At 46.3% G+C, this 26,650-nt stretch overlaps 1 protein-coding gene across 1 annotated transcript in view; it reads left to right on the top strand.

Moving 5' to 3' along the window:
• The first annotated feature begins 22,349 nt into the window (after positions 1-22,349).
• The window catches only part of Steap3 (STEAP3 metalloreductase), a 43,606-nt gene continuing 39,305 nt past the window's right edge, over positions 22,350-26,650 (top strand). The window contains exon 1 of the mRNA XM_027417788.2: positions 22,350-22,438. The gene's annotated coding sequence lies outside the window, so the exon portion shown is untranslated. The remainder of the gene's footprint in view (positions 22,439-26,650) is intronic.

Genomic DNA, 26,650 nt, shown 5'->3' on the forward strand with positions numbered 1-26,650 from the left:
CAAAAGACTTCAGCTCTCCAACTTTGTTGACTGCAATACACTTCTTTCTCTTGCGCTGGTTCCACTCCCTGTTAGCAGCTCTCCTTGGAAGGTATCCTATGGACCTGGCAACTCCAGCATCTTGGAGTCTCCAAGACAATCCAGGCTTCAAGTTCACAGCTTCACACAATGGCCTCTGTAGGCCTCCGTTCAGGGACACTCCTGACACATGCCTTGACTCAGCAGCTTTTCTTAGTTGAATAAGCAAATCTGTAACCCCTTTCTTCTATCCTTGACTCTAAAACAAAAACCACATGGCTGAAGCTGCCAAGTTCTGTTTGCTAGGGCTAGAACACGGCCCACTTTTTCAATTACATCTTCACCAGCATCTGTTTTCCATGGTTTCTTTCACTGCCTAAGTTTGGCTGTTCTAGAACTTGCTCTATAGACCAGACTGGCCTTAAACTCAAGAGATCCACCAGCCTCTGCCTTCGCTGAGATTAAAGATGTGCTTCACAGGGCTGGAGAGATGGCTCAGTGGTTAAGAACACTAACTGGTCTTCCAGAGGTCCTGAGTTCAATTCCCAGCAACCACATTATGGCTCACAACCATCTGTAATGAGATCTGGTGCCCTCTTCTGGCCTACAGGGGTACATGCAGACAGAACATTATATACATAATAAATAAAAAAATATTTAAAAAAAAAAAGATGTGCTCCACCACACCCAGTTCTAAGCTTTTCTTTAATTCCTTTTCACAAGTTAGAGACTTAGCTGGGTGGGATCTTGCCCTAAGGTCACCACTCCCTTTATTCAATTTCTTAATTCATTCATCTGCTTAAACACACAACTTCGCTCCATTCCATTTCTGGAGCTCCTTTTCACCTCAAATTGAATATTTTTATTTTTCCTTGCTCAGCTTGCTCCTTTTCATTATAAATCTTTATAAGCATAAACACTAGTAACCACACGACAGAGTCTACACGAGGCTGTTTTGAGATTACCTCTGCCAACAGAATTAATCCAAATTTCTTCACTTTAGGCCTAAGAAGACTCTTCAGACAAGAGCAAAAAGTAGCCATATTCTTCACCAAATTATTACAAGAATCATCTCTAGACAGCATACTAAAACTCTTCTCTGAAACCTCTTGAGCCAGGCCCCCACAGTTCATCAAAGCACACTCAGCACCACTGTCTTCCATGCTTCTACTAGTATGGCCCGTTAAACAGCTTTTAAAGCATTCAACTACTTTTCTAATCCACAGTCACATGGTTCATATTCCTTCAAAGAAAAGCATGGCCAAGCCTATTACAGCAATACCCCAGTCCTTGGTACCAATTTCTGTCTTAGTTCAGGTTTCTATTGCTGTGAAGAGATGCCTTGACCATGGCAACTCTTATAAAGGGAAAACATTTCATTGGGGTGACTTAAATTTTCAGAGGTTTTGTCCATTATCGTCAAGGTACAGCATGACTGCATGCACGAAGACATGGTGCTGAAGAAGGGGTTGAGAGTCCTACATCTTTGATCCATAGGCAACAGAAACTGAACTGAGATACTGGGCATGGCTTGAGCATATGTGAGACCTCAAAGCCCACAATGACACACTTCCTCCAATAAGGCCATACCTACTCCAACAAAGCCACACTTCCTAATAGTACTATTCCCTTATGGGGGCCAAATACATTCAAACTATCATACTCAAATTCCTTGACCTCCAAGCAAGATTTGACCCATATAAAGCTTTTGTTTCCTTGTCTCACACTTGCTACCTCTTGTCTCTTCTCTCTACTAGCAAAGAAACAGACGGACAACAGATGGATAAACAGGTATATAACTAAACAGTTGGATGGACGGTTAGATGGGTACATGCATGAATAGATGGACAGATGGATGGATGGATGGATGGATGGATGGATGGATGGATGGATGGATGGGAGGATGATGGAGGATGGATGGATAGATAGACAGGTTGATGTTAGACAAATACTGCTAGTAGCAAGTGAAGGAATGCTTACCTCAGAGTGATCTATTTGGGCCACTGCCATTTCCTGTTGGCTGAGCAATGAGAACACCACAGGGCCTATCAGCTCCAAATGCAAGAGAGTGCATGGCTAGAGGAAAGTGTCCATATCCCTCATGTCCCTCCTTTACCCTGACAGCTGACATCCTGAAGGCTAACAGGCCTTGCAAGCCAATTCTGCCATCAGAAAGGAAAGGCCCTGGCACAATATTTTGTATTCAGGAAATTAACATTTCTAGCACAATTAAATAACTATGAGAAAAGCTTCACAGCCACTGGGCAGTGCCCTGTCAATGGGCTCTGAGGAATGCTGGCACACTCAGCAGCATTTTTCCTACTCTACCATCCCCTTTACAAATACCCCTACATGGAACAAAGGGCTCAGGGCAGATGCAGGGAAGTCAAAAGATTCAGAAAACACAGCAGGAGGCACTTCAGTTTCAGAAATGGGCCTTGGGGAGTATGGAAGAAATTTGAGAAGGTCCTACTTTGCTCCCTTCTGCCTGGGCACATGGGCAGCAGGCAGTGGCTTGTGTTCAGGCAGGCAGATGCACCGGCCAGGGACTCCTAAAAGCAGAGCAGGTCAGAAGTGCTAAAATGAACAGGTCACATCCAGCTCCCAGGTGCAGAGGTGAAAGTGAGTGGTGGCATTTGTTGTATACATAGGTGGTCGCCACAGTCTTCTACCAGACAATCTCCAACCCATGACCTGGCTGACTGTGACCCCTGACTGATTCCCCTCAGCTCCCTAGTTTTGGTGAGAAGCCTTGATGACTTTGAAGGGAAACATGTTAACAGACCACTCAGTGAGGCATCTGGGACTTCAGGTTACTTAACACAGGCACAACACACACACTACCACAGAACACCCTATTACAGAATTCAGATGAAAGCATAGGTTCTGATTTAAAGGACCTGCCTGTCACCTCTTTCACTAATGCTCAAGTCCTGCTACACACCTCAGATTAGAGGCTACTCTCCCAACATTGCTTAAGTGTCTGCCTTTTCATTTGCTTGTGAATGCTGGGGAGAGATCTGTATTTCTTCTCCTTGGTTTCTTGCCTCTGCCTGGGATAAAATGTGTGCACCACCACCTTCTTCATCTTTAAGAGAGTAAATTAGAGCCAGGCATAGTAGCACAGACCTTTAATTCCAGTCCTCCTAACCCCCACCCCACATGCACTCAAAAATCAAGTTACATCTCCTATGTTTTATGTCAACTTGACACAAGCTGTAGTTGTCTGAGAGGAGGAAACATCAGCTGAGAAAATGCCTCTGTAAGATTGGCTTGCAGACAATCCTGTAAGGGATTTTCTTAATTAGTGATTAATGAGAGGCACCCAGCCCATGGTGGGTGGGGCCACTCCTGGACTTCTGGGTTCTATAAGCAGGCCAGTCAGCCGCACTCTCCATGGCCTCTGCATCAGCTCCTGCTTCCAGGTTCCTGCCCTGTGTGAGTTCCTGCCTGTCTTCCTGTGATGATGAGCAGTGTTGATGAGCCATAACCAAATAAACCCTTTTCCTGTGCAAGTTGCTTTGTTCATGGTGTTTCATCACAGCAGTAGTGACCCTAACAAGGACACCTCACCTACCGCTCTGCTCTCTATCTCTGGTGGATGTAATGGGCCTGTTTTCTTATCTCTGCTGCCCACACTACTCTACAGCTCTCAACACATGACCTCTGTCCCCAAACTGGCTGAACTGTGGCCAGACTCTCTGTCCCTAGGGAAAGTTAGAAAAATGACATCCCCACTCTCTCCTTCTCTGTCCCCTCACTTCAGGTCCCCCCTCATTGAGTCCATGACACTATTTCTTATACTCTTTAATACTAAGTGAGCTTTCTTTGTGTTTTTATAAAGTCTACACCTCTGCCATCATGTACTGTCCCTCATAATGCTCTCCTACCTCAAGGCCCCATAGCCCTCATGGTTGCATGGTGCCCCCCCCCACCTCATTTTGAGTTAAGGACTTTCTACATAGTCTTGGCAGTCTTGGAACTCATTATGCAGATCAGGCTGGCCTCAAACTCACAGAGATCAGATCCACCTGCCTCTGTCTCCTAAGTGCTGGGATTAAAGGCAAGCACCGCCAGCCATTGGTGGCACACACCTTTAATCCCAGCACTCGGGAGGCAGAGGCAGATGGATCTCTGTGAGTTCGAGGCCAGCCTGGTCTCCAGAGCGAGTGCCAGGATAGGCTCCAAAGCTACACAGAGAAACCCTGTCTCAAAAAACCAAAATAAATAAATAAATAAATAAATAAATAAATGCGAGCACCACCACCCCTGGCCAGCTCTACCTCTCCTAAGCTCATTTTCTGAAGGATTCATTTTCTGTCAGTTCCCTTCCCAAAGTGCCACTCTGTCCCTCCTTACCACTTTGTACTAATGGTTCTGTGGCCATACCCTGGGGCCAGGTGTTCTGCTATCAATCACGGAGCAAGGCCTGGTGGGATTATGTACATGGGGAAACAGGCCCAAAGAGAAGAACATGATATTCACCCAAAGCTAATGATGTAGAACTGTAGCTGGGCATGGAAAGGAACCTGGAAGTTGGCTCAGGAAACCCAAGACCAAGTTCTCAGCAAAAAGGAGATTTATTTGCCCCAGAGGGACAGAGGACAGGGAACAAGACACAAGACAGGAGATAGAGGATGAGGGAGAAGGGGAGGATAACAAGGGAAAGTTTTCAGAGGCATTTGTCCCAGGGGACAAAGGACTGCCTCGGCATAGAGAGGAGACAGACCTGGCCCATAGGAAAATGGCAGTTTATAAAGGTAAAAAGGAACCACTCTCCCCCCGCCCCCGTGTTAGGATGAGGTGTTTAATTTTAATTGTTCATGTTAATTAGGTGAATCAAAAGGGGGCTTCTGATTTCTGGACTTCAATACTTTGATAGCTGAACCTTAGTAGTCAGTCTTAGAAGGAAGAAGTGGCCAAAAAGGGGAATAGACCTAGTGTCTAGCTTTAGGAATCTAAAAGTTTTTAGCAAGGCAGAAGGAATTCGAGAGAGGGTCAAGGCCTGCCAGAGCCAAGTTTGACATGCTCAGACTGTCTAGAGTCACTTCAGGCATGGTGGTGCATGCTGGTAATTAATCCCAGCAGCACATGGGAGAATGGGGCAGGGGGATTGCTGAAATCAATGCCAACATGGGTTATATAGTGAGTATGGGACAAACTTGGATTACATAGCAAAATCCTGTCTGAAAGAGAGAGGTGGGGAGAGAGAGAGAGAGAAAGAGAGAGAGAGAGAGAGAGAGAGAGAGAGAGAGAGAAGAGGAAATTACATTAAAAAGGTAAGGAGGAGGGAACATGTCCTGCTGGGAGACTCCTATAGAATGCAACAACTTCTGCACATCTGCATTTATTTGCAGATGCATACCCAATAATAATAATAATAATAATAATAAATAGTTAATAATAATAAAGCTGGTTTTGAGGCTCAGTAGAGTGCATACTGGAAGTCCTGGGTTCCATTCCTAGCACCACATAAAACTGGGTGTGAGGTACATGCCCATAATCCCAGCACCTAGGAGATTGAAGCAAGAGGTTCAAAAGGTGAAGGTCATCATTGGCTACTTAACAAATTCAAAGCCAGACTGTGCTGAATGAGATCTTGTCTCAAAATACCGATGATGATGATGATGATGATGATGATGATGATGATGTGATGATGACTGGAGACTAAGAAAGGCCCTCAATCTTCCCAGATTCATCAACAATGATGAAGTAATGTCTGTGATTCTCAAGATCTGCCAAGGTGCTTATTGGAAACCTGCCTCACCTACTCTCAACCCTCTGTAATGTGAGTTTTCTGGCCTGGCTGGGTCCTGCCACCCTTCTCAGCCCCAAAGAAAACACATGGACACTATATTAGTATAAAGCTGTTGGCCATCGATATAGGCTTATTCTTAACTACTGATCTATGTATTTTCTTGTGGTCTTATCTTACCGGAGAAAGGTCCAGGGATCTGTTACTCTTCTAGAGTCCTACTTGTCAACTACTCAGTGTCTCCGCAGAGAGAAGAGAAGAGAGCGATTTCCTGTTTGTCCCTGCTTATATTCTGATTCTGCCCAGCTATGTCACTTCCTGCCTGGCCAATCAGCCAATCAGTGTTTTATTCATTAACCAATAAGAGAAACATACACAGAAGGACTTCTACCATCACCCTTCCTTCATCTAACACACACTCACCTTTCCCGGACCTAGAGGTCCTCACCACCTGGGCTACCTTCCCAATTTACTTAGCCTCTGTCATTTTCCAATGGCATAAAATGCATGTGTTTGTTGAGCCAATGAATAAACAATCCTCAATTCTTTCATTTCTAAGGGGAAAGATTGGGCTAGAATTAACAAACTGGTTGTAGCCAAATTCTAAAGAGACACTTGTGTCCCTCCCTTTGGCTATCAGATTATTGAGACAATGGACCCCAAGAAGTTAAAATTTCCCCTAAGAGTCTCATGCTTAGAGTGGGGTGAAAAGGATGAAGCCTGGTGCCAGTCAGGGGGAGAGCATGTCTCCAGAAAGAGAGTTCACACAGTGCTGACAGCCTGTCAGACCACCTTGCAGGAGAGACTGGAGCCCTGGCAATGATGGGTCAGGACTCTTAGGTGTGTATAACTCTTGTCCTCTATTTAAGCCTAAACACCGGGTCAGCACTCTGAAGATAAAGTTGGGGGCAGGGTTCATCAGACCTCTTTATTTGTTGACTTCCCGTGTGGCCACAGGGAACAACTTGCTTTTCTCTGCTTTTAACTATTAGTTTTCTGTTTAATTGGACTGTTGAGGCCCAGTAGCCAAGCCTTAATTGCGAGGGCTAACTGAGACAAGGCTCTGACCCTAAGAAGTCCAGTAACAGGATCCTTTAAATTTTTTCCAAACTCGATATGGTGGTACATGCTTGTATTAGAAATAAGTCTGGAGTACCAAAGAAAAAGATCATCACTCCAATTGAAGTCAGCAAGCCAAAACTTCACTCTTGATCAAGATTCACTCAGAGAACAAAAGTCTGGTGTCTTTAAGTCTTAGATTGTTAAGTAAGACAAACTGTGAGGGAATGATTTCTTCCAAAGGAGAAGTGCTTTATTTATTTATTTTGTAGGTGTTGCGTGTTTTACCTACATGTATGTAAGTGTATCAAATGTTTGCAGTGCCTGAAGAGACCAGAAGTGAGGACATCAGATCCCCTGAAACTGGAGTTACAGATGGTTGTGATCCATCTTGTGGGTGCTGAAAACTGAACTCAGGCCCTCCGAAAAAGCAAAAGTGTGCTTAACTGTCAAACCATCTCTCTAGGCCCAGGGTTAGTTGGTTTTTTGTTTTTTTTTTTGTTGTTGTTGTTGTTTTTTTTTTTAAGTTTTATTTTGGCTCAAGAAATTTGGACCTTACCTATAGAGAAGAAAGAGATGGGGTTTTAGTTAGCGTTTTGTCCTGTGTAACTTGTTATACAAGTTCCATAGCATTATTATCATGTAGGTGTCCAATATACTTTGAGCATATTCACTCATAGTCCACAGTGCTTACATTTCTCCCTGTGCCATTAGTCTGTTTGTTGCCCTAATCAATGTTGCTTTTGTTATCATGCCATCAGCACATACATCGTTATGCAAAGTTTAGGATGTACAAGTGGAGAAAATGTACTGTCTTAGCTTGCCTTCTATTGCTGTAATAAAGACCATGGCCAAAAGCAGCATGGGGATGAATAAGGTTTCTCTCTCTTTCCAGCTTATAGACCTTCATGGAGGGCAGCAGGACAGGAACTCAAGAGAGGAACCTGGAGGCAGGAACTGAAGCAGAAACTACGGAGGAACACCGCTAACTGACTTGCTCCTGTGGCTCATTCCCCACAGATTTGCCTATGGCAGTCTGATGGAGACAATCCCTCAGTCAAGGCTCCCTCTTCCCAAATTACTCCAGCTTGGGTCAATCGACAAAACCTAAGAAGACACATGCCATATTTGTCTTTTTGAGACTTTCTTAAACCCCTTTAATATGATTGTCTGCAGCGCATCCCTTATACTACAAACACTGTGATGACCGTGAATGTCAACTTCAGGATCCAGAAGCACCCGGGAGACCAGCCACTCAGCATGTCTGTAGGGGAGTGTCTGAGCTACATTAACTGTGGTGGGAAAACACATCATAGTTGTGGGTGGGACCTTTCCCTGGAACGGCGTCCTGGAGTGTGTATTTACGTGTAGACTGGAGCTGAGCAGTGGCATGCATGTATTCCTTACTTCCTTCTTTCGGTAAAGATGTAATGTGAGCAGCTGCTTCTGGCTCCTGCTGCCTGGACTATCCTACCATGATGGACTTCACCTTGAAAAGTGAGCTATTGTTGGGTGTTGGTGACTCACACCTTTAATCCCAGCACTCCAGAGGCAGAGGCAGGTGGATCTCTGTGAATTCGAAGCCAGCCTGGTCTAGAGAGAGAGTTCCAGGACAACCTCCAAAGCAATACAGAGAAACCCTGTCTCAAAAAACCAAAAACAAAAAAAAAAAAATGAGTTAACATCAACCCTTTCTCCTTCACAATGCTTTTGTCAGAGCATTTTATCACAGCATCAGGGAAAAAAGCTAGACGGCCAGAACTTCATTCTTCTTGATAGCTGAAAACAATTCCTGTGTGTATATATACCACATTTTCCTTATATGCTATCCTCTGTTGATGGACAATTCTAATTAGTTCTATAACTTAGCTATTGCCTATAGGACTGCAATAAATATGGGTATGCAAGTATCTTGAGTATGTTCCAGGAGAGGTACACATGGACCATACTGCATATTTATCTTTAGGTTGCTTTTAGGAAGCTTCATACAAATGTCCATAGTGACTGGCCTGGCTTGCTTTCCCACCATCAGTGAGTAAGGGCTCCCTTCTGTCCACATCCTGGTCAGCATTTATTGTTTAATGACTGCCATTCTGACTGGTGTGAAGTGGACTCTCAATGTTGTTTTATTTACATTTCTCTGGTGGCTGGTGAACTGAACATCTTTTCTTGAGTTTATTGGTTATTTGTACTTTGTCTTCTTAAATGTTTTTGAGATTTTATTTATTTTTACTTTATGTATATGAGTGGTTGAAGTGTCCGTGCACCACCTGTGTGCAATGCCCGAGGAGGCCAGAAGAAGGCACTGGATCCCAGGGGACTACAGTCACAGACTGCTGAGGGTCACTGTGTGGTTCTGGGAACTGGACCCATGTCCTTTGGAAAAGCAGCCAGAGCTCTTAACTTCTGAGCCATCTCTCCAGCCTCATCTTTTGAGAATTTCCTGATCATTCATTTCTTTAGCCAATTTATTGATTGAGTTGCTTGGGGTGCATATGTGCATGGGTGCTTGTGTGTGTGTGGTTTATTTTTAGTTATTTTTATATTATAGATATTAATTGTCAGATATCAAGCTAGAAAAGTTTTTCTCCAATTCTCTAAGCCATGTCTTCACTTGATTGTTTTCTTTGCTGTTTTAACTTTAAAACACTGAAGAAATTGAAGAAGCTACTAAAAAATGGAAAGACCTCAATGCTGTTAGACTAGAAATTTTTGTTTATAATAATGTTTTTATTAATCTTTTGAGAATTTCAGGCAATGTAGTTTTTAAGCTTTGAGAATGCAATTTAATTACAGTATTTCTCCCTTCCCTTTCTTCTCTCCAAACTTTCCCATATACCTTCTCACAATTCTCTTTTGAATTCATGGCCTCTTTTTCATTAACTGTTATTGCATGCATATATGTATTTGTGTGTATATATATTATATTATATATATTATATTATATAATTATTATATTATATATATTATATATATTATATTATATTTAAGGATATATATATATATATCCTTAAATATAATCTGTTGAGTCCATATAATGTTACTTGTATGTATGTTTTCAGGACTGAGGTTTTAGATTAGAAATTTTAATATTGTGAACTGGCTGTACTACCAAAACCAATCTACAGATTCAATATAATAGTCATCAAAATCCCACTATCATTCTTCACAGAACTAGAAAACCAATCTAAAATACACACAGAATCACAAAAGGCCCCAGCTAGCCAAAGCAAACCTAAACAAATAAACAAACAAAATTATTCATGGTACTGGAGGTATCACCACATCTGATTTTCAGACCTGCAGGAACAAAAATAGCATGGTTCTGTCACAAAATAGCATGTAGATCAATGGACTGGACCAGGAAAACAAAACAAAACAAATGCAAAGCCACGAAGCTGCAATAAACATTGAAATAGACACAATCTCTGCAACAGATGGTGCTGGGAAGCTGATGTTCACACGCAAAAGAATGAGACTGGATCCCTATCTTTCATTGTGTACAAAACTCAATTCCAACTGGATCAAACACTTTAACATAAGACCTTCTGGAGGGGGGTACTTCGAGATGTTGGTGTTATGGTTAATCTTGTTTGCCAACTTGATTCTAGATGTACTAGAATCAACCAAAATCATAGTGGAGGGGCACACATAGTGGGGGGGGTTCTTGATTGGATTATTTGAGGTTGGAAGACCTCCCCTAAATCTGGAACCTTCTTGTGGCAGCCCACAGAAGGACATGCCTGTTTAACCTCACTCACACTGGCAAGTTTATCTATCCCATCTCCGAGGCATCCTCTACTGATATTAGAGTCTTCTTATGGGGATTCCAACATAGACTGAAGACCAGCTGAGACATCCAGCCTCCTGGACTGAACAACGATTATATTCTTGGCCTTTCTAGTGGAGACAACCATTGTTGGAATAGCTAGACCACAGACTGTAAGCCACTCTAAAGCAACATCCTCTTTTAAAGTGTGTGTGTGTGTGTGTGTGTGTGTGTGTGTGTGTGTGTGTTCCTTCAGAGAACTCTGACACAGTTGGCATAAGCAATTACTTCCCAGCAGGACTCTAGTTGCTCAGGAAATAGCTCTCACAATTAACAACTGAGAGTCCATGAAAAACATGGTTTTAAAACACTGTTTAAATGATTAATCCTTTGTACATTTCTATACTTCATTTTGAACCTTTGTACATTTCATAGCATTTCTGATGTTCATTGCTTTACTGTTTTCAGTTTAAAGGATCTGGCTATGCAATTGTTTATGTGCATGTTTCTCTCTTTTTAGATTTTCTTAGACGTACGGCTTAAACAATGAAAAGTCAATTTAAAACTGTAACAACAGTTGAGAATCCCAATGAAGAGGATCATGGTGCTGTCATAGAAGCATTTAAAAGGTATTTAATTTTTAAGAAGTATGCATATGTATGAGTCTGTGTGGGCATGAAACAACCTGTATAGGTCAGAAGAGACATTTGAGCCCCCTGGATCTGCAGTCACTGTGGTCCTACGACCCGAACTCTGGTCCTCTGTAAAAACAGTGTCTTAGTCAGGGTTTCTATTACTGTGAGGAGACACCATGACCACAGCAGCTTTTATAAAGGAAAACATTTAATTGAGGTGGCTTACATTTTCAGAGGTTTATTATCATCTTGGTGGGACATGGCAGCATGCAGGCAGACTTGGTGCTGGAGAGGTAGCTGAGAGTTCTATATTTTGACACTCAGCAACAAGAAGTGGCCTGAGACACTGGGCGGTATCTTGAGCATGTATGAGACCACCTCCACAGTGACACTCTTCCTCCAACTAGGCCACACCTACTCGTACAAAGCCACACCTCTTAATAGTGCCACTTTATTTGGAGGCCATTTTCTTTCAAACCACCACAAATGGCAAGTGCTTTAGCCCCTGAGCCATCTCTCTAACAGATATTGTGTGAAACATTTAAAACATAAACTTTAGGGCTCAGTGGTGCTGTGATTGCCCAGCCTGCACAAGGTCTTGGATTTCCATTTACAACACTGGCAAACTAACTGAATGAATGGAATAAATGAATGTATAGCTCAAAGGAAATTCCAACTTATTTTTTGCTATTTGCCATAAAGTAAGAAAAAAATACTGGAATATAAGTGTCCTCAACTGAGAGATAGACATTTGGGAGCCATTCTAACAGAGTTATTGTGTAAGTTTTTCTGGAAAAACTAGGACAAATGTCTATTTACCACAAACAAAGTATCAGGACAGACCACAGAAAACCCAAGGTCTGGCTTGTTGAATTTATGGGTTTGCTGAGGTTACATATAGGAGTGTTGGTGAAGGGATACTTAGGAGAGTTCCTTGATCTAGTTCCTTGATCTAGAGAACATGAGTGACTGCATAAGTGGTGGATGACTCATGAAAAAAGCAAGTCTGGAGCCTCTGCAGGACTTGGAGTCAGGTCCACAGTAGCCTCCTCTCCATGGCAACAGTTACTGCTTATATATCCTTGGCCAGGGCATTTATAGCATGAATAATAAACCCCAGAGACAGATATTGAGGTTTAAGCTGAAGATTAGAGAAGCAAAGCAGCCAGCCACTTGAGAGTTCTCACCTCTACCAATGCTCAAACCAAAGGGGCGAACCACAGATTGCATCTCCAGACTGCACTGCCCTCCACCAAGCCCTGGGACCTAGACTGGCTCTGTTCTCCTCAAAGTGACACATGAGCCCTCTCTAGTGCTGGGGTTAAAAGTGTAAGGTCTGTTACTCTTTTAAACTGATTCACTGGGAGTAAATCAGAGAAATCCAACTGCCTCTGTCTCCTGAGTCCTGGGGTTAAAGATGTGCGCTACCAGTGCCCGGTTTCTATAGCTTTGCATTCAGATCTCTGGTGGCTTTATTAGATCAAAAACAATGTATCACCACAGAGGGCCTTATGAATCTTGCACCTTTCAGAGCTTTGTGAAACTTGTAAGTTTTATTTACTTCCTGGGTGGTACATGCCTTCCTCCTCTAGGAGGGAAGGTTTCTGTTCAAATGATATAGAGCTATACAGCAGGAAAAGAAGTCAGCATGATAATCTCAAAAAAGTCCAAGCATGGTAATCTCAGCATCCCGGAGGTAGGCAGGTGGATCCCTAGGACTAGTGGCCAACCAATCTCGTCCGTTTAAAGAGCTCCAAAGCATTGAGGTAAGTTGTCTTCAGAAATGGTGTTCTGTGTTTTGTGAGATGGCTCAGAGGTGAAGCGTGTGCACTGCTCTTGCAGAGGACCCCAGTTTGGACTCAGCATTCAGAGCAGACAGCTGTGGACTGCCTGTAACTCTTTCTCCAGCCCCAGTCCCCCACCATCTCCAAAGGCACCTACGCTATGTCTATAGAGCCTAGCCTGGGATATATAGTGACTTCCAAGTCAGCCTGAATTATAGCTAAACTGTTCCAAAAGCTAAGATACAGTTCAACAGTAAAGCATTCCTTAGCTTCCTTAGCACACTCAAAACCTGGGGTTCTTCCCTCCACAAAAAAAAAAAAAAAAAAAAAAAAAGCCTAAAGCAAACTTTAAGGATCTGATGGCAAGTTTTCATGCCCTAAGCCATGCACAGGACTGGCATGGAGAGAATCCAAGACTGCTGTGTTCCAGCATACCTGGGTCTCCTACAACATAGGAAAGACTATCCAAGGGGATCTAAAGTGACCCCACAGCCACATGTATAGGCACATCAGCTATTTCCAACATTTATTTCCCTCCTTCTCTTCCTCTTTCCCTCCCGGGCTTCTCTTACTCTGATGCTGGTGATGGAACCCAGGGCCTCATGTACGCCAAGCCAGAGTTCTCCCACTGACACACACACATGCATAGGTGCCCATGTTCATACTGAAAGACCTGGGAGCCCCCCAGGATCTTGGTCCAGGACCATGGTCACCCCAATCACCAGGCGGAGTTGAAAGCTTGATGCAAACTGCACAAGGCTTTATTATAGTTGTTTAATGAGCTAACCCCATGTTAGCTCGGGTCTTTCATCCACCCACCATGGTGGATAGCTAGGAAAGACAGCTCGAAGTGTCTGCATAGAGATCTTATAGGGCAGCATAAGGGGAGTGTCTAGGGGTACACACAGGCTCAGGATTGGTGTGGCTCCAGGCTTGGAGTGTTTGCCCTGTGTTGTTATGGCCCATAGGCCCTCCCAGGGCGGTTGCTATGCTCTGTGTGTCATTGCTGTGCACTTGTCCGTAAAGCACACCCAGAGCCATAAAGCATAGCACCACTAGCTAACTTCTGATTGGTTCTTGCCACGAGGCAGGCATCTGACCTGCTAGTGACCAAGGCAAGGTCAGACAAGCACATGTTCGGCTGTTATGGCTGTTGAAATGGGGAGCTGGTCCCTTCAATACCACATCTGTTCCTTCAAGAGTGAGGCTGCAATGATAGCAAGCCATCAGGCAGGCAGGTGTGGTAGGATTGCAGCACCACTACCCTTTGGCTATGGGTCAGGAAAACCTGCAGCATCTTTCCAAGAACCACAGACTTCCCTTCCTATTAAATGAGGTCACTCCTGAATCACACTGTGCTGCACCTAAGGGTTCACTTGAGGTTGCCCCTCTGTTGTCTTTCAGAACCCTTGCTCTGTGGAGCCCACTTACAGTAAGTGCTCTACAGTTGCTTATTGTCTCCTGCTAACGCCCACTGAGAAGAGGAACTGTGCAGAAGGAAGCCAGTGGGTCTGTCCCTGTAAAGTCCTCAGAGGCTTAAGGCAAAGTCAGTAGGAAAAGAGAGGGCACACCCCATCCTCAACCAGCTGCCACTATCCTTGGGTAAGTACCCTAAGGGTAGCTTCATTTGCATGTTATTTGCATAACTCTGCTCAAGCTCTCTATTCCCTATGGGTCTTGCAGCCTCTCATTTCATTCAGACAGCTCTGCCTTCCATAAAGGGACATCATGGGACTGGGAGATGACTCAGTTAGTAAACCACTTGCTTCATAAGTGTGAAGAGAGGAGTTTGATTTCCATAACCCACAAAAAAAGCCAGGCACAACTGGACATATTTGTGATCCCAAAAGTGGCTAGATGGGTGGAGACAGGTGATCTCTGGAAGCTTGAGGGGTCCAAAACTACTGAGTTCCAGTTATCGAGAGACCCTGTCACAGATAAAAGGTTGCAAGCATCTAAGGAATGACAACTTATAGTGTCCTCTGGCCTTTACATTCATGCTTACCAGTGCGCATAAACACACACACACACACACACACACACACACACATGCAAGTGCATACTTGTAATAAGGAATCTAAGTTCTCAAATTCTGTCTCTTTGATATACTCCTGTGAGGCCTTGTTTGGCCTCGTGGAGCTTCTACACTCCAGGGATCAATTCCCATCATCCTCTCCCCTGACTACAGAAAAGAGAAGCAAGATGGAAAGAGACCTTTCCACTCAAGAAGCTGGTAGGTGGACAGTATCACCTCTCCCTCCTGTTAGCATCAGAGAGAGATGATCTTGGCTCAACTGCCAGTTCAGTCTGGGCCATAGGGCTTCTGCAGGCAGTTGTTTTGAACTCTCAATGTGTCACTCACTATAAGCCTCAGGGACAAGTTGCCAAGCCACAAGATCTACTATGTCTTCTGAAAAACTTCAAGATATAAGGACTCATCCACCTGACTGTTGCTAATTATCCCAGCCTCATTTCTTCCCATTTTGTTTTTGCTTTTGTTTTGTTTTGTGACCCAGTATCATGCAGCACTAGACGGGCCTTAAACTTGCTATGTAGCCAAGGATGACACTGAACTTCTGAGTCTCCTGCCTCCATTTCCCAAGTGCCACCCACGCCTGGTTTATGCAGAGCTGGGCATGGAACCAGAGCTTTGTGCATGCTAGGAGTGATGGTTTAAATAGGAATGGCCCCCATAGACTCATGTGTTTGAATACTTAGCCCATAGGGAATGGCACTATTAGGAGGTGTGGCCTAGTTGGAGTGGGTATGGCCTTGCTAGAGGAAGTGTGTCACTATGTGGGTGGGCTTTGAGATCACATATGCTCAAGCAACACCCAGTGTGGCACACAGTCTCCTTTTGCTTCCTGCAGATCAAGATGTAGAACGCTCAGCTCCTTCTCCAGTCCCATGTCATGCTGTCATGCTTCCTGCCATGATGATAATGAACTAAACCTCTGAACTGTAAGCCAGCCCCAATTAAATGTTTTCCTTTATAAGAGTTGCCTTGGTCATGGTTTCTCTTCACAGTAATAAAACCCTAATGAAGACACTAGGCAAACACTGAGCCACATCCCAAACTTCCTTTTTGGATCCACTGTCTCATAGCTGGGAGGAAGAGAGTCATTTCTGGAGTGAGCATAGACAACTAGAACACAGTGGTAGACAAGACATGGGTAGCATGCCCCATAGATGTCACACTGTGTACACCAGGCAGCTGATATAATCTTCTTATGCCTCGAGGCCCTTGTTTGAAAATGAGAAAATGCACTAGAAAGATTAAATGAGTAAACACAATTCTAACACCTAATTCAAAGTACAACCCATGCTGTGTAGCAGGCACAAAAGGCAGTGCAAGCTATTTTGTCACAGATGCTGGCCCTCTTCAACCCTCCCTGGATTCCACTGCCCACATGAGGTAGCAAAAGCAAGCCAGGCCTTTCCTCCCCTGTACCTTTTCTCCCCAGTCTCTTCTTGCAGAGTTATGGGGGTCCTGGCAGTTCTAACAATCAAGACTGGGATACTGGTCCTCAAGACATCAATTAAACATACAAGTAATAGTGAAAACTGTTGCATAAGTTTTCCCTGAGACTGAAATACTTGGTCCTGCAGGGAAGCTCCTTAATACAGAAAATAGGCAACGCAAAATAGCTTCAGGAAGTCCCTGAAACCAACCAGATTCACTAGTGTTCTCCTTTATTGTTTCCAAAAGGAAACAATAAAGACTGCTGAGAGTCACTCTTAGATGAACTGCAAAAAAGACTGATAACAGACCAGCTGAGTTGCCTTGAAGGGGCTTAGGACAACTAAGTTACCTGGAAAGGACATTTTCCAACCTGTTGAGCTGCCTGCAGGATGTGCAATGTGCTCCAGGTTTCCAGATTTTACTGTGGGCATTGGTAATACAACTGTATTTGGATTGTTTTGGCTCCTGTAAGTAACCCCTCACCCATGGTACTGTAAGTAACCTGTGGTGGTTTCAATAATAGTGGCTCCCATAGGCTCATATATTTGAATGCTAAGTCACCAAGGAGTGGAACTCTTCAGTAGGATTAGAAGGATTAGGAGGTGTGGCCTTGTTGGAGGAAGTATATCACTAGGGTGGGCTTTGAGCTCTCGCTCTCTCTCTCTCTCTCTCTCTCTCTCTCTCTCTCTCTCTCTCTCTCCAGATCAGGATGTAGGACTCTGAGCTGCTGCTCCAGCAACTACCTGGCACCACGTTCCTCGCCACGATGATAATGGACTAAACCTCTGAAAGTGTAAGTAAGCCCCCAGCTAAATGCCCTCTTTTATAAGAATTGCCTTGGTTATGATGACTCTTCACAGCAACAGAACCGTGTCTAAGACTTGACTCCACTAAAACTCATCGGTTCACCAAGTTGAACTTTGGTATTGTCCATTCTTTGGCCTGTGGTGGGCTCCCAATATGGGATGAGTAGATGTGGTGTGTTGCATCTCCTCAGGAAAAGCCTGTCACACGGCAAAGCAGAGAAATGGGGGCTTATTCAGTGCAGTAACATTGGAAAGAGGAACAAACAAAGAGGTCCAGTGACACTTCAAGTTCATCTTCCAGGTCCTGACATGAGGTTTAGGTTTAAACAAAGGGCAAGAGGTGTGCATAGCTAATAAGTCCAGGTCAAGTGGGCCTGCTTATTGTGGTTGTCTGGCCTTCAGTCTCTCCTGCCAAGGTAGTCTGACATGGTGTCAGAGCTGTGGGACATCTCTTTCCAGGAAACTAGCTCCCCAAAAAGCCACCAGGCTTCAGGCCTTTTTTTCTCCCAGTAGATTCCTGGGGGGAAATTCTAGTTTCTATAAGTCCATTGTTTCAAAAGTTGTATAGCTGAAGAGTTTCTTTAGGCTGGGCATGGTGGCACATGCCTTTAATCCCAGCACTTGAGAGGCAGAGGCAGGTGGATCTCTGAGTTCCAGACCAGCCTAGTCTACACAGAGAGTTCCAGGACAGCCAGGGCTGTTATACAAAGAAACCCTGGAGAGAGGCTGAGAGAGAGAGAGAGAGAGAGTCTCTTCATTACTGCCTGGATGGTTATAGAACCTCTACAGTCCCCCACCTGTCATAGAGTGGAGTCCTTCCCTGTAGTTTTCACCACAGCTGGGAGTTGAAGCATGGAGCTGCCATCCCGTTAAGAGGCTGGGGACAGTTGCTGAGATCTCCCTAAGCAGGGTGGGGTGTGTGGTAAGCTGCTGTGGAGAGCATTATCTCCTTCCAGTCACTCAGCATTCACTACCCCTGAGAGGCCACGCCCTCAACATCTCAGACCTTGAGCTTAAGGAGTCTCCAAAGGCAAGGAGGCCACTGACTGCTGGAGCCCTCCACCTGAGAAGTAAAGGTGATCCTGGATTCATAGGAACCCGGTTCAAATCTCAGGTATGCCACACATTTCATGATGGGGAGTCACTCTGTTATCTGAATATGGGCCTGATCTATTTTTTTGTTTTAACATTTTTATTTCATTAACATTTTTATTACCTTTATTTACTTAATTGTATACATGTGTGGGGGTACATGTTTGGAGGTCAGAGGACAACTTGAGGGAGTTGGTTCTCTCTACCATGTTGGTCCCGGAGATGGAATCATAGTTGTCAGCACTGATTGCAGTCAATGAGTTTTCTCACTGGCCTTGGTCTATTCCCTTTTGTTTGTTTTGTCTTGACAGCCAAGGTCTCATTGTGTAGTCCTGACTGGCCTTGAACTCTGCCTGCCTCCAAGTCCAAGGGCTAGGATTAAAGATGTGCACCACCACATCCAACTCTGATCTATTCATTTTTCAGAGTTCTCAAAGTAGCGCTGTCACCAGCTCAGCTCAAATGTCACTCCCTCGCTTCCCCTCCCCTCCTTCTGCAGGGCCAAGTCCCAGGAAGCAGAGAACAACAGGACAGGGGGAACCACAACCGTTATACTAGAGGCTTTCTGTCCACCTTTGAACTCAGTGTGGTTGCAGATGACCTGAGGCCATTGACCAGCACTCTCGACATCCCACCAGGCCTGGGTGGGGCTGTGACCTGCTTATTCACCACTGCTCAAGCGGTATAGTGAGCTTCAACCACCCAGCCTGGGGGGGCCAGCTTCAGAAGAACAACATACAGAGACATGGCTGCCAAGGCCCATGGTCGGCAGGGCTCTTGTCTCACCATCCCCTCACAAAGCTACGGAGAATCACCAGAGAAGGACAGTGCAACCTACTCTAGACCTGGTGAGCTGGGGTCTATGGGGCAGGGAGGAGGCAGGGCATGGCAGGAGTAAGGTGTTGTAACCAACTCTCCCAGCAAGCACTCATCCCAGCTGCAGAGGTTCAAAGACACCCCCAGCAAGTGCGTACTCTCCTTCCTTTTCTTTTTTGTGCATGTGTGGACTCGTGCCTGGTGTGTGTGTGTGTGTGTGTGTGTGTGTGTGTGTGTGTGTAGACAAGAGGTGTCAACCTCAAGTGGCATCTGCCTAACTTTTTGAGAGAGAGTCTCATGGTCTGAAACTCACTGGGTTTAGCCAGGCTGGCCAGCCAGAGAGCCCCAGGGGATTATTGGTCTCTGTTTCCCTGGAGCTGGGTGCACCTCTAAACCTGTCTTTGTGTGTGTATGGAGAGAGTTTGGGGAATCAATTTCTGGTCCTCGTGCTTGCATGTCAAGAACTTTACTCACTCACCATACGAAAGCAATATCCTACTCCTTGTTGTGCCAAGGAGAAGATGAATCTTGGTTTTCCTCCTGGATATTCTTGTCCTCCTAGCCACAAGGCTAGCTAGCCTTATCTTCAAGTGAAAGAGTTACCTTAAGGTCTCTGTAAATAGAATAATAGTCAGCAACTGGATGTGCAAACACTGTTTGTGTGGCCTGTGCCCATTCTGCCACATTCCAGTGCTGTTGGGTACATGGAAGAGGAACAGGGTAGCTAGGAACCCTCACAGACAGAATTTCTATATATGTGATCATGCATGCATATGTGTGGTGGTGCATGTATGTGCTTGCATGTGGAGGCCAGAGGTCAACCTTAGGTGTTGTCCCACAGGATGTCTTACCTTGCTTTCCAGGCAATGTCTCTCATTGTACTGGCCTAGAGCTCAACAAGTAGGCTGCCCAGTGAGGCCCAGAATCTGCCCATCTCTGTCTCCCTAGTACTGATATTACAAACTTGTGTCATTATGCCTGGCTTTTTAATGCAAATCCTTAGGTCCTCATGCTTGCAAAACTTTGCTGACTGTCATCTCCTCAACTTCCCTAGACAAATTTTCAAGGTCAAGCACTATGTGTGGGCAGCATACCCAGGGGTATCATAGAGCTTGAAACACTGGTTCTTATCTACCCAAAGCAGGGGCCAGCCCTGGCACTTTGCCTAGCCCCCAGAACACTACATAACAACTTGGAGCATTATATGGACAGAGAGCCTTTAAGAATGGCCAAAGGAACAGAGATGTGTTTGCTGGGGCATGTTTGGACATTGGAACTCTCTAGACTTCAATGAGGCCCTGGGGTAGCCAGAATAAAGAGTTGGGGGTAAGCATTGTGGAACCCTGAAGGGAGCCCCTAACCAAGAGAAAGTTCAAGATGCTCATGGGAGCTCTGGAGCAGCATTCCCTCCACAGAGAGCACAGAACTTGCCTTCTTTATCCCACTGTACCTTTAAGGAAAACAGGTCACCTATTGCGTGTGCACACAAGGTTGAACAGTACACATATGGAGGTCAGAGGACAACTTTTAGTTCTCTTCACTTTGCAGGTCACAGAGACTGCACTGGGATTGACAGGAATTGACTTTACCTACTGACACCATCTTGCTGGTTCTCCCTTGATACTTTTAAGCAGCTGGTTTTGGGTCATTCCTGAGGCCCAGCCCCCTCACTTCCGACCTCTCTAAATCTTATCTCCCTGTTATCCCCGTGGGTTTCCTGGAAAACAGGATTCTCAGAATTCTTCAAAGTGACTTCAATTGAGGTATGGTGCCTCGCACCTATAATCCCTGCTGTGACAGGGTGACTACTGCAAGTTCAAAGGCAGTCTGGGCTACATAGGGAGGCACTGTTTCCAAACCAAAGGACTGGGGAGATGGTAAAGCCTTGCCAAGCAAGCTTGAGGATCTGGGTTCTGGTGTGGGCATCTAGGTAAAAAGCCAGCCAGCATAGCATGCTTGTAATACCAACACTGAGGGAAGGAGACAGGAGGCTCCCAGGGCTCCGAAGCCAGCCCAGCCGAACCAGTAAGCTCCAGGTTCTTCCAGGGACACTGTCTCAGAAAATAAAATGGAGATGCAATAAAGGAGAAGACCTAACATTAATCTGTGGCGTTCACACACGTATATTTGTGCAACCTTCCCCCACACACACATACGTGTACATATACAAACACTTCTACGGGCTCCTCACCCTCCCATGTGCACTGCAAAAGTCTAAGTTCCTTATTCTTATCAGGAGTTAGTGGAATATTCTTCTGAACTCTAGGAATGTCCCATGAGTCAAGAAAGCCATACCCCCACTTCCCATAAACTGGCCCCCAGAGCCATCAGTAGAGGGTAGGTGAGGCCATAACATAAGTTTAAAACAACAACATTATGCTGTGGCCTAGTGTGTTGCTGCACAACAAAGCTGGGGGCATTGTGTGTGTGGCGGGGCAGCATCAGGCAGTGTCCTAGGGCAGAGGACATCTTTTACCAGGAAGGGTGGCATCTTGGAACTCAGAGGTGTGTGTAGGATTCTTGTTTAGCCAGTAGTTCCCAGAGAGCCATGACAGACCAACACAAAACCAACAGGCCTTGAAATCTGCAGACTTCTTAGGGCAGGTCAAAAGTCATCTCTAAGGGAAGCAAGGGATGGAAATGTGATCCAGGTACAGCCACCCCCATTCTCCTTCCGGATGTAAGCCTGTGCTCCCTTGCTGTTGTTTCTACTTTCACTGCAGAAGAAGGAAGAAACCCACCCCCACTTGCCACCTTGGACTCCGCCCACCCGTGCAGCACTAGTTTGCCCGCCTAAACTACTACATTGACCTTGATCATAAACTGCGCTTGGATTTGAAGTGTTCTTCAAGTGGGGGAGGCAGGCAGAGTTCACCGTGTCTTCTCACTCCCTTCTCCTTGTCGGGGGTGGTCGGTTCTGCTCACTTTACTGTGGGCAGACAAGGAAGCGACAAGCCCGACTCTGAGACTCCCTAGGGGAACTGAGGAGGATGGTGGCTGGTGGCTTCCTCCACTTGTAGTGCAGGGCGGGGACCAAGGGCCTTGCGCTGGGTGATTGAGGGCGGGAGGGGTGGCACTGCTAGATAGGCGCCTGCGAGCTGGCGGGTAGCCACCACCAGGTCAGGTCCGGCCCTACGGGAGGGCGGGCGGGGCGCAGGGAGAGGAGGAGTCTGGGGCTGAGCCACCGCCTCCGCCGGCGACCTGAAGCTGCCACGGCTCCTCCAAGCGGCCAGCCGCCGAGGTGAGTGACCCTCTCCAGGCTCGGGTGCCTTAGGCAGTGCATTGTCCCCGGGACCCCTGGCGTGTGCCTGCTCTGACTCAACCCTGAGCGATCGCTACTGGTCGGGCAACCTCGTCCTGTAGAACCAAGCCACGTGAGCCTGGTGGCAGAAGATCCCAGCGGGGTGGCCACAGAGAAGGGGGAAGCAGGCGTCCAGAGCCCGTGTTGCACTTGTCAGTCACCCTCCAGGCAAGCCCTGGACTAGCACGGGTGCCACGTGCTCTTCGTTTTTGCTCAGCGGGTTTCAGGGAAGGGAGTGCCTAGCACCAGATAGGCAGGTCTGCCCAGTGCCCGCCTCTGCCCGCGGAGCCTTAGCCTGGAAAGTTCTTCCTCTTGCCCACTGAAACTTGGGAGCAAGCTGCCGGGAGGAGTATAGTGGTAACTTTGGTCACTCTGGTTAGCTAAAGTGGAGGCTGTGTCTTAGGCTGTTCGGGTCAAGAGGCAGCTTGTGTTGGTGGGGGGCAGGGGGCGATTAGGAGTGGTACAGGGCACCAAGAAGTCTAATAGGTGTTCTGAGCCACTTCTGAAACAGGCTCCAGAAGTAGGGGGTCGTGAAATGCCCTAGGGAGGTATGTCTGGCCGGCAGAGTGCCATTGTGATATAATCAGCAGCCAGCATTTCTCAGGCACTTATATGTGTGCCAGGCTGCTTGCTAGGGACTCTGCACATACTAGTCCAACTAATGCTGGCAGCCAGGAGGCCCTGTTCTTGTCTCTGGTTATTCAGGGGAATTCTGAGCCTTCCAGATCCCTGGTGTTTTGCAAGGACACACAGGTAGCAAGACATAGAAAGAAGTGGCAGACCTTTTGGACAAAGGTACCTTCTAGAAGCAGGCCAGATCCTCAGACTGGATAGCCCAATGAATGCAGTGCTGGGCAGACACAATGCCCACAAGACCGAAGGGCATGCCCTCTCAAGTCACTGCAAGGACTGGCTATGTGTAGTGTGTCCATGTTGAGGCCAGAGGTGGATGCTGGGCGTTTTCCTTTATCGATGTGCCCATTTTAAAAGATGGGACCATTCATTGAACCTGGAACTCACCAACTGACTAAGCTATCTGACCAGCAAGCCCTGGGAATCCTGCTGTCTCTACCTCCCCAAATGCTGCCATTCCAAGTGTTCATGAGTGCACTAGCTTTTTACCTGAGTTCTAGGCATTTACACTCAGTTCTTTGTGCTTGTATAGGAAACACTTCACTGACAGAACCATCTCCCTAGTCCCTGCAAAGGCTGTTAAAGACACAGATGCCCCAGTTCCCCTGGGCGGCTGACTGAATCAGTCAGATATACATGGAGGGCCCAGCTGTGTGTCTGTCTTGCTCATCTCTGTCACCAGTGGTCTGCACAGGGCTTGGCAACAAGCAAATGATTAATTAATGTCTGATGGATGGATAGATGGAATGGGACAGGCAATGTCACTGGGGGAAGTGGTGGGGATGGGAAGGAAGACTTTCTAAGGGAGGCCTTGGAATGGGATTGGAAGTATTGGCCTCAGGGCCAGCTGGGAGTTCAGGCCGGCCCAACTGGTCACGTGGAGTTTGACCAGACTGCCCCAAGCCTGCTGAAGTCCTGATCTGCTGAAGTTTGTATTTCTCCATCCTAAAGACATCAGAGCCATGAATTCCCCGCCTGTCCTGTTTTATCTCCTTTGTTATTCCTGGCCTGTCCTGCCTTCTGCCCTTGTTTCATGGTTCTTCCTTCCTCGGAATTATCAGACAGAGACCAGGTTTCAGGGTGTTAAAGAGTGAAAGTTCTTGATAGAGCTCCAAAGCCACAGATGCCTTCACTGTGGGTGGGTTGAAGGCAGGTAATTCTTGGTAGGGGAGTCTGCCAACACTGAAGTCTTCTGGCTCTCTGAACTTGGTTCTTCAGTTGTTAAGCCTTGCCCAGGGCTTTGGGCACCACATCTGCATAAAGCAGGGGGCGTGACACCCCAGGCAGTAATTAGATAGAACCCCAAGCTGTAGGAGTTAGTATCAGATCCCTCCCTCTGCTCCCGAAGGTTTGAATATCAATGTCCTGTGTTTGTGCTCATGTCTATGTTGAGGTGTGTGTACATATGTGTGTGCTCACATGAGCGTGAAGACCAGGGGTCAACCTCAGCTGTCCTTCCTCAGAAGCCATTCATCTTGTTTTTTCAAGACTGGTTCTCTCACTGCTCTGGGACTTGCCAATTCAAGGAGGCTGGCTGGCCAGGGAGCCCCAGGGTCTGCTGTTTCATCTGCTTCCCCCCACACACACACACACACAACTCTGTGATTACAAGCGTGTACCACCATGCCCAGGCTTTTTATATGGGTTCTGGGGATTAAACTCAGGTCCTGGTGCTTGAAAGGCCAGTGATTTATCAACCGAACTATTTCCCCAGGTCAGATTTGAGGATTAATCTGGTTGGGCCTTCTAGGTTCATTTGCTCTAGACCATAGAGGCCTAGAGCAGACTCTGAGATGCCCTTCTCTGTGATAGGTTTGGCCCTAGCTCCAGGCCCCAGGAACCCTTCTGCCCCAGAGCCTTGCTGCTTCCTGCTGTCTGCAAAAGGAAACCTTCCTTAGTAGGCTGGGGCAGGCATGGATGGCATTATGGGACTTGGGTTCTCTGCCTTCCAGCTGACACTGGATCTGCCTCTCACTGCCTTCCCTACCCTGCAGAGTGCTCAGGACTTTCTGGGTTGGGCAGGCAGTAGCACAGTACCTTGAGTAATCTATGCAATCTCTCTCTAGTATCTGGACTATCCATGTGCCTCTGGATTTAAAAGGAAGAAGTCTGTCCATTTAGAACCTTCATTGGCCCCTTGCCTATAGTCTTTGTGAAGGGATGAATGTGTGCCTCTGCTTGTGATGTGTGAAGACATGTGTGTGCCATGGTACACGTGTGAAGATCAGAGGGCAACCTGAGAGACCTCGAGGTTCTCCCTTTCTGTGTTTACATGGCCATCAGGTCATTGGGCTGGTGGAGGAATCCCTTTATCTACTGAGCTATCCTACCTGCCCACGTGCCTGTTTCCTACTTCCACCCCACCATGAAACCCCATCCTAATCTGTGAGGTTGTGAAGGTTATGAGGGGGTGAGCTCCCCGTGTGATATGCAAACATCCAGTCAGGAAATCACCTACTCTCTGGCCCACTCAGCCTCTCACAGTGCCCTCCAGCTCAGCACCCTTCCCATCTTGGCCTGCCATGCACTGATGCATGTCTGAAATGACAGGTCTCACACCTGAGCCTGGACCAAGCAGTATATACACGAGTTCACTGTACCTCGAGACTCATAGGAGATGGCGTTATTCTCCCAACCATGTGATTTTTTCCAAGGGCAGACTAGCTAGCCTTCAGCCTCTTCAACCCCAAATCAGACTCCTTACCACTTGCTCTGTGCCCGTCCAAATCCTGCTTCATCAATTATTCATTCAACTAACATTTACAGGCACTGACTGGATGCCAGGCACTCAACCGGCAGACTTGAGACTATCATTCGTTACACTCACATACTCATCCGTGCCCTCTGTAAATTCTGAATACAAGTAAGGAAAAGTCGTCTCTTCTGTGTGCCTCACTCTCTAGAGCACTGCTTAGAGTAGACCTCTGTCAGGCTGCCCCTGCAGTGTAAGAGCCTTGAATGGAGAGTTAACCCTCCCACAGCACATCCTGTCACCTGTCACTTTGGTTACCCGAAAGAGCAACTGTGAATATCGCAGTTCTGTGGTCGGGTGTCTGACTGTCTTCTGCTCCATGCTGGCAGCCTAGTGTTTAGACATTATTTCCATGCTCAGAACTAAACACAGGGCTAGAGCATGCTAGGCAAGTGCACTGTACTGCTCCCTTGCTTTTGAGCCTCCTCAGTTTAGGAGATTAATCTGTATAAACAAGAAGACAGCTCCAAGAGCATCACACTAGCCAGTGGCACAAATATAGAAGAATATGAGGACAGTGAAGGATGGAGTGGGCAGTCCCAGGTCCTGTGAAGACAGCAAGGCCCTCCTGGAGCTGGGGAGCAGGCTCTGGACAGTGACCCCTCCCCCGCACACTGTAAAGCACCTGGTATTTGTGAGGTGTCTGTCCAGTTGTGGGGGAATGGATCTGTCATTCTTCCTAGTAGGACTTATGAAGTTGGTATGACCCCAGAAGTGAGGTCTAATGTCTCTGGAGGCAAACTTGTTCTAGGTGGCTGTGATCCAGG

This window comes from Cricetulus griseus, chromosome 5 (assembly GCF_003668045.3).
Source record: "Cricetulus griseus strain 17A/GY chromosome 5, alternate assembly CriGri-PICRH-1.0, whole genome shotgun sequence".
Classification (NCBI taxonomy): domain Eukaryota; kingdom Metazoa; phylum Chordata; class Mammalia; order Rodentia; family Cricetidae; genus Cricetulus; species Cricetulus griseus.